This window comes from Pelobates fuscus, chromosome 13, assembly GCF_036172605.1.
Source record: "Pelobates fuscus isolate aPelFus1 chromosome 13, aPelFus1.pri, whole genome shotgun sequence".
Classification (NCBI taxonomy): Eukaryota; Metazoa; Chordata; class Amphibia; order Anura; family Pelobatidae; genus Pelobates; species Pelobates fuscus.
In genome coordinates this window covers 101,434,065-101,443,419 of record NC_086329.1, presented here as the reverse complement: position 1 = coordinate 101,443,419, position 9,355 = coordinate 101,434,065, and positions in this window count along the sequence as shown.

Genomic DNA, 9,355 nt, shown 5'->3' with positions numbered 1-9,355 from the left:
TGTATATGCGTGTGTAATGTGTTTGCATGTGTAGCAGTGTCTGAGTGCTTGTCTATGTGTGTATGTATTACTGTGTATGTTTGTGTCGAGTGTGTGTATGCAGAAGTGTGTGCTCGTAACAGTTTGGGTAGCAGCATGTGTATTAGTGTATATAAAGCAGTGTGTGTAGTAGTGTGTGGTAGTGTGGGTTATGTTGTTTTGACAATGTTTCTACATTTCTTTTAACAAAAATGTTCCTTCCTGACAGGATTACTTTGCTAGGAAATCTCACTTCAATAAGGGCAGTTGTTGCAGAATATTTATGGAAACCTTAACGTTAGGAATAGATACAGTATTGATGCCCCTTGTCATGTCAAGCCCACCATGTGTAAAAATAAAAAAAAAACGAATAAAATTGAGGAACTTACCTTTTCTTCAGTGCCGAGTCTACCTATCTGCTGTTGCGGCCTGCTCCTTGGTTTGCATCATCCTGAAGCCATGCTTCCAGGATGACGGGATAATCCAATGTGCTTTTGTTACATAGGTGCATGCGTGGCGCTCGCAGCAATGCGGCTATGATTCCTCCATAGAGAATTGTTTTATTCAATAAATCTCTGTGGCTAACTGCAACAGCACTGCACATGCGCGAGACGTCAAAGTATGTTATTGTATGAGAGTCGTGATGTAAGATTCCTGGCTCTCATACATCACAGGCCCACCCCTGTTAGGCCCGTCCAGTCTGTCTTATTTTACATGTCTCCCTATGTTGGGTAGTTTGTGTCACTCACCACAGACAATATGTCCTCCAAAAATGTCCTGATTCCAATAAAACAGATTTGACTTTCTAGCCTTAATGCATGTTGTCTGAACCCTAGTACTATGAAAAAGCATGTCAATGTTCCATTTATTCTGTATTTGCTCTAGATTGTGTGACCTATTTTTTAAAGCTTCCCTACTACACTAGTTTTATTTGCTCTTTATGTCTGTGGATAATTTCATGAAACAAGAAAAAAAATAAAAACGTCTGATTCATATTTTCTCTAAGAATACACAAAAAGATGTGGGAAATGCTAACGTAATTTAACGTAATTTAACATATGGTGACAAAAAGCTTGATAAAAAGGTAACCTTGTCCAAGCTCATCAAGCCCAAAGCCATCACAAGCGACAGCTGAGGGGAAAAGTGCTCTTTCTATGGAGAATCATACGATCTTGCAGCATCTTTCATTAACTGTAGTGTTGTAGAAATGTACATGTACGAAAGTACAGCGCTGACGTTGGCTCCTGGCAGCTGAAGCATCAAGAGCTGAAAAGGACTGGACAGAAGGTCATAGTGGCGGCTGCTAGTTCCAGATTCAAGTATAACGCACTTTCCCCTGTACCCCATGGCCACCAGATCCTCTGCAGCGGTGTCATCACTGAGGGTCGTTGCTAATTATGAGACGATCCCAGACAATAACATAGACGTTTTAATGCAATTTCTTTAGTGATGTCAAATAGAAACCTGTAAATAGTCAGACTGGTCAGGAATAGCAGAGAGCAAGGCAGCCAGAGAGAGGGATAAGTGGTGTTAGCAAGCCATGTCAAGGACAATAATTATCAGGACAAGTCAATATCAAAGCCACGTCAGGGAACCAAAAACCAGTGAAACCAAGAAACAAGCCATAAATCAATCATCAGAATAACAAAATACACAAGGAATGGTCCCAGTTTGGTGCCACTGAACTAAAATGCAAACACCAGAGAGGCTCCCTACAGCACAGGAACATGTGAAGTGGCGGCGGTAAGATTTTTGAGCAGTTTCAACTCCTCTAGATCTAAAACTTTGGGTACAATATACATGGTACATGGCCTGCAAGTTTCACATATGAGAGATCCCTTCTCTTGGTGCCAACATTATTCACTGTAGCAGATATTGTATATGATTGTACTGTGTATTATTTTATCTGCATTTTTAACCCCTTAAGGACCAAACTTCTGGAATAAAAGGGAATCATGACCTGTCACACATGTGATGTGTCCTTAAGGGGTTAAAGAGGTACTCTAAGCACCATAACTGTTACAACGTTGTGTAGTGGCTATGCCATGCATGTAAGGAATTAAGTAATTTCTGCTGAAGAATTTGTCAATTTCCTGCGTCTTCCAGTTACTGCTTAAGTAATATCAATTTCTGCTTTACCAATTTCAGTTTTGTCTAACTTTGCACATCATTTACCAGCTGAGTCTGCCATCTAATGTGCCTGTGAAGATCATCTAATGTGAAAACCCAGAAATGATCACTTTGATTATTCACTAAAATACATTGTTTCAACTCCCCGTTTAAACTTGGTCGATTCCAATATCTCCTGAGATTACAACACAGTGACTTAGCAGAGCACTCTGTTTCAATGTGCGAACCTGAAATCATCACTTTGTCAATATTGCTGTATGTTCAATAAATTTACCTATTCATCAAAAGAACTCCGACTCAGTTTAATTTGTGATTTTCTAACCTCTAGATACCCAAAGATGTAGTGAAAATCCATTTTTACATATAAATCTCAAGTTGGTTTGAATTTGGCAAAATGGGAATGTGCATACATGTGAATATTCACTATATCAGAAATTATCTGAGAATTTTAACATTTTAGTCTAAACTGGAAATATAGCTGCTGATATTGAGATTTTTTTCCCCCCAATTCAGCTACTTTGAGAAAACACAAACAAACAGCATTGTCCTGGTCAATCGCCAGTAATTCCTGGTTTAGTCAAAAATAGTCCCATAAAAAACCACATCAGCTACCACATTAGTCAACTTAATAATCACACTGCAAGGCTACTTTGTACCTGTTGACTGCAAATATTTAGTTCTAATTAATTGCAATGCAATGAAGCATTCATTTCATTATAACAGGTGCAGTAAAGGTATTTATTGAATGTAATAAATCTGCACTTTGGTTATTCTAGGAGCTGTACTTGCTATTTAGAACCAGGTCATCTTGATATCTGCATAGTCCTCGGTTTCCATTTAGTGTTTTGTACCTGGATCAGCAGGTCCTGCATAATGAAAAGCCAAGGGAGAAAATTACCTCTCTGGTAAATTGACAAACTAGTCTGTTTATTAAATGTTAGGCTATACACCTAAATAAAATATTCCCACCCTCCAAAGTTAGGGAACCTACACAAAAACACTGTTCAAGTTATTTCTTCCATTGAGGTTATCATTACTAATTAGTATACAGAACCATCAAGCAGTGTACTTATCAGGTATTGCCTTTAAATTATTTCTGGAAAGAGTGTATAAATACTGGACTAAACCTTTCAGAAACATGACCCCAGTAAGGCTGTTAACCCTAATACTAGTTTGGTTCCCATTTATACTGGTAAACTGTTCATTCTTCATAAATCCTGTTTTATATAGTGGTTGTTTATCTGGTAGACCCCCATTAATACCGGTTTGTCTAGAAGACCCCCATTATTACTAGTTTATCAGGTAGACTCCCATTAATACTAGTATATATCATAGAACCTCATGAATACTAGTTTATATGGTGTGTGGCGGCCACCCAGATAGGAACACGGGTTTCGCCGCCAAGGTCGTCTTTTTCCGCTACTCTGTTGTAGCAAATCGAATAGTAATAGTAATAAAGAGTATAGTTTCCCAAGAAGTATAATTCCAGAGCAGGTATAGCTTTCCTCCACAGACATTAGTCGAGACTGAATGCTGGGAGTGAACTAATTTTATTAGGGGCAACACACAGCCTTTTATGCATAGACCCCTACATGGGGTTTCCAACACTCTCTGAGAGATAATTGCGTGAGAAAAAACTATAACTAAATAATCTCTAGGGTACAGAAAAATCTAAAAATGTTATAACACCCCAAAACAGACATATAACAATCAGGTACCCCCTCAAGTCTTATATCACCGGATAGCCTGGATCTAAGCGCACAACATACCCAAAAAGCGATCAGATCCCATGAACACAGCCAAATCGCCACCAGGGTAAAGTTTTGACACACCGCACACGAGGCACCTGCCCAAAATAGTTGCAGGAGAAAAGTAGTGGCCGTCTGTTTGTTCTGGGAGTACGAAACCAAATAAAATACCGAACGTATGCTTTAGCTGGTTTGCAGATAGTGCGAACGATTCCACCAAACAGTGCTCTTCCAGGCTGTAAAGAAACTAACGCAGGCGGGATGGAAGTTCAGCGGTGTTCGTGAGGTCGAGTGTCCGATTTTAGTTTCATGCACTCAACGACAAAACACTGCTGCCTGCGTTTGTGCGCACAAGATGGCCGCCACCACAAAGTTTGTGCAAACAAACGGCGGCCACCCAGCCGACCACTAAGAACACTGAGGTGTAAATCGTTATTGAGGTGTTAACAGGGATGAACGAGGTTAATAGCATACGGGTGGTCTGGGTATTTTGTGGTTTTGTTTGGTTACCTAACCAAACAGGGAAAAAAGTATGTGAACACGGTATTTACCGAACAAATCACAGTATTCCAGTGACAGGGTGTTCTGTCACATGGTGGACCCCATTAATACAATTTTATATTGTAGACGCCCATTATATAAAGAATGTACCCATTATACTAGTTTATAAGGTAGACTCTCATTAATGTTATTTTATATGAACGATGTAACCATTAATACTAGTTTATATGGTAGACCTCCATTAACACTGGTAATTTAGTTATTTCTATTAATACTGGCTTATCTGGAAGACCCCTATTAATACTGGTTTATCTGGAAGACCCCAATTAATACTGGTTTATCTGGTAGAACCCCATTAATACTAGTGATATATCTGTCAGCTATTCATATTAATACTGGTGTATCTGGTAGACTTCCATTAATACTAGTTTATTTGCCAGCCCCCATTCATACTAGTGATATATCTGTCAGCTATTCCTATTAATACTGGTGTATCTGGTAGACTTCCATTAAAACTAGTTTATTTGCCAGACCCCCAATTATACTAGTGATATATCTGTCAGTTATTCCTATTAATACCGGTTTATCTGGTAGACTTCCATTAATACTAGTTTATTTGCCAGCCCCCATTCATACTAGTGATATATCTGTCAGCTATTCCTATTAATACTGGTGTATCTGGTAGACTTCCATTAATACTAGTTTATTTGCCAGACCCCAATTATACTAGTGATATATCTGTCAGTTATTCCCATTAATACCGGTTTATCTGGTAGACTTCCATTAATACTAGTTTATTTGCCAGACCCCCAATTATACTAGTGGTATATCTGTCAGTTATTCCTATTAATACCGGTTTATCTGGTAGACTTCCATTAATATTAGTTTATTTGCCAGACCCCCATTATTTTTTTTGCATTGTATCCCTGAAGAAGTGAGTGCAAAACTCACGAAACGCGTACCGAGATATTGAACGGATTCAGTGAACTCTGAGAGCCTCCGTACCACTACATTCCAGCTTGTGTTATCAACCAAGCTTTTTGGAAGAAGATTTATTTTGTATTTTTTTACCCATTTGGACTGGATTTTTTTTACTTTTATTTTTTACATCGTTTTTTTTTTTAGGAATATCTGCGATCATGCTGCCGGATCTAGACAACTAAGAGGATTTAACACACCTATACTTATCCTCAAACCGGACCGCGCAGGAGTGCACCCCAGCTACTGGAATCAGGTTAGTTTTTAGCATTTTTTCCTCTATGGACATTTTATTTTATTTTTGCATATACCTCTAGCAGAATTCTTTAGGTGCAAGACACTCTCTATCCCCCATTTTTTTGTAATTTCCATTAGAATAAATTTATTATATTTTACATGTTATTTAGCCTTTTGCGCTTTCTTTTACGTTTTATACAGACTTCCATTAATACTAGTTTATTTGCCAGACCCCCATTAACACTAGTTTATATGGTAGACCTCCATTAATACTGATTTATTGGTTAGTTGTTTCTATTAGCACACCAATACACTGGATACATAAGATATATGGATGGGTAGGGACTTATGGGCCACCCTGTATGAAGGATGTACTCATTATACTAGTTTATATGGCATATACCCATAAATACTGGTTTATATATTAGTTATTTCTATTAATACTGGCTTATAAGGAGTCAATAAAAAAAAAGTACTAATCCTTACCTATAAAGCTCTAAACAACTCAGGCCCCGGTTACTGTATTTTTCCGCGTATAAGACGCCCCAATATATAAGATGGCACCTATTTTTTGAGCCCAAAATTAAGAAATCAACATTTTAAACATTAAATAGAACAACTTTGATATTTTAGAGGTGACTTCTGAGAATAACAACACACTTTTGATTGTCATGCCACCCCTGTGCTGTGGTACTCTGTGACGTCAATGACTCTATTGCGCATGCTGGGAGACTACAGCTCCCACAATGCAGCAGGTGGTGTGAGGGCATTATGGGAAACTACAACTCCCACAATGCAGCAGGTGGTGTGAGGGCATGCTGGGAGACTACAGCTCCCACAATACAGCAGGTGGTGTGAGGGCATTATGGGAAACTACAACTCCCACAATGCAGCAGGTGGTGTGAGGGCATGCTGGGAGACTACAGCTCCCACAATACAGCAGGTGGTGTGACGGCATGCTGGGAGACTCTAGCTCCCACAATTCTGCAGGTGGTGTGAGGGCATGCTGGGAGACTCTAGCTCCCACAATGCAGCAGGTGGTGTGAGGGCATTATGGGAAACTACAACTCCCACAATGCAGCAGGTGGTGTGAGGGCATGCTGGGAGACTACAGCTCCCACAATACAGCAGGTGGTGTGACGGCATGCTGGGAGACTCTAGCTCCCACAATTCTGCAGGTGGTGTGAGGGCATGCTGGGAGACTCTAGCTCCCACAATACAGCAGGTGGTGTGAGGGCGTGCTGGGAGACTACAGCTCCCACAATACAGCAGGTGGTGTGAGGGCATGCTGGGAGACTCTAGCTCCCACAATACAGCAGGTGGTGTGAGGGCGTGCTGGGAGACTACAGCTCCCACAATACAGCAGGTGGTGTGAGGGCGTGCTGGGAGACTCTAGCTCCCACAATACAGCAGGTGGTGCCAGGGCATGCTGGGAGGCTCTATCTCCCATAATGCAGCAGGTGGTGTGAGGGCATGCTGGGAGGCTATATTTACCACAATGCAGTAGGTGGTGTGAGGGCGTGCTGGGAGACTACAGCTCCCACAAAGCAGCAGGTGGTGTGAGGGCAGGCTGGGAGACTACAGCTCCCACAATACAGCAGGTGGTGTGAGGGCGTGCTGGGAGACTCTAGCTCCCACAATGCAGCAGGTGGTGTGGGGGCGTGCTGGGAGACTCTAGCTCCCACAATGCAGCAGGTGGTGTGAGGGCGTGCTGGGAGACTACAGCTCCCACAATACAGCAGGGGGTGTGAGGGCGTGCTGGGAGACTCTAGCTCCCACAATACAGCAGGTGGTGTGAGGGCGTGCTGGGAGACTCTAGCTCCCACAATACAGCAGGTGGTGTGAGGGCATGCTAAGAAACTGCAGCTCCCACAATGCAGCAGGTGGTGTGAGGGCATGCTGGGAGACTGCAGCTCCTACATTGTAGCAGGTGGTGTGACGGCATGCTGGGAGACTCTAGCTCCCACAAAGCAGCAGGTGGTGTGAGGGCGTGCTGGGAGACTACAGCTCCCACAAAGCAGCAGGTGGTGTGAGGGCATGCTGGGAGACTATATTTCCCACAATGTAGCAGGTGGTGTGGGGGCGTGCTGGGAGACTACAGCTCCCACAATGCAGCAGGTGGTGTGAGGGCATGCTGGGAGACTACAGCTCCCACAATACAGCAGGTGGTGTGACGGCATGCTGGGAGACTCTAGCTCCCACAATTCTGCAGGTGGTGTGAGGGCATGCTGGGAGACTCTAGCTCCCACAATACAGCAGGTGGTGTGAGGGCGTGCTGGGAGACTACAGCTCCCACAATACAGCAGGTGGTGTGAGGGCATGCTGGGAGACTCTAGCTCCCACAATACAGCAGGTGGTGTGAGGGCGTGCTGGGAGACTACAGCTCCCACAATACAGCAGGTGGTGTGAGGGCGTGCTGGGAGACTCTAGCTCCCACAATACAGCAGGTGGTGCCAGGGCATGCTGGGAGGCTCTATCTCCCATAATGCAGCAGGTGGTGTGAGGGCATGCTGGGAGGCTATATTTACCACAATGCAGTAGGTGGTGTGAGGGCGTGCTGGGAGACTACAGCTCCCACAAAGCAGCAGGTGGTGTGAGGGCAGGCTGGGAGACTACAGCTCCCACAATACAGCAGGTGGTGTGAGGGCGTGCTGGGAGACTCTAGCTCCCACAATGCAGCAGGTGGTGTGGGGGCGTGCTGGGAGACTCTAGCTCCCACAATGCAGCAGGTGGTGTGAGGGCGTGCTGGGAGACTACAGCTCCCACAATACAGCAGGGGGTGTGAGGGCGTGCTGGGAGACTCTAGCTCCCACAATACAGCAGGTGGTGTGAGGGCGTGCTGGGAGACTCTAGCTCCCACAATACAGCAGGTGGTGTGAGGGCATGCTAAGAAACTGCAGCTCCCACAATGCAGCAGGTGGTGTGAGGGCATGCTGGGAGACTGCAGCTCCTACATTGTAGCAGGTGGTGTGACGGCATGCTGGGAGACTCTAGCTCCCACAAAGCAGCAGGTGGTGTGAGGGCGTGCTGGGAGACTACAGCTCCCACAAAGCAGCAGGTGGTGTGAGGGCATGCTGGGAGACTATATTTCCCACAATGTAGCAGGTGGTGTGGGGGCGTGCTGGGAGACTACAGCTCCCACAATGCAGCAGGTGGTGTGAGGGCATGCTGGGAGACTACAGCTCCCACAATGCAGCAGGTGGTGTGAGGGTGTGCTGGGAGACTACAGCTCCCACAATGCAGCAGGCGGTGTGAGGGCATGCTGGGAGACTACAGCTCCCACAATGCAGCAGGTGGTGTGGGGGCGTGCTGGGAGACTACAGCTCCCACAATGCAGCAGGTGGTGTGAGGGCATGCTGGGAGACTACAGCTCCCACAATGCAGCAGGTGCTGTGAGGACGTGCTGGGAGACTACAGCTACTACAATGCAGCAGGTGGTGTGAGGGCATGCTGGGAGACTACAGCTCCCACAAAGCAGCAGGTGGTGTGAGGGCATGCTGGGAGACTACAGCTCCCATAATGCAGCAGGTGGTGTGAGGGCATGCTGGGAGACTACAGCTCCCACAATGCAGCAGGTGGTGTGAGGGCATGCTGGGAGACTACATCTCCCACAATGCAGCAGGTGGTGTGAGGGCGTGCTGGGAGACTACAGCTCCCACAAAGCAGCAGGTGGTGTGAGGGCATGCTGGGAGACTACAGCTCCCACAATACAGCAGGTGGTGTGAGGGCATGCTGGGAGACTA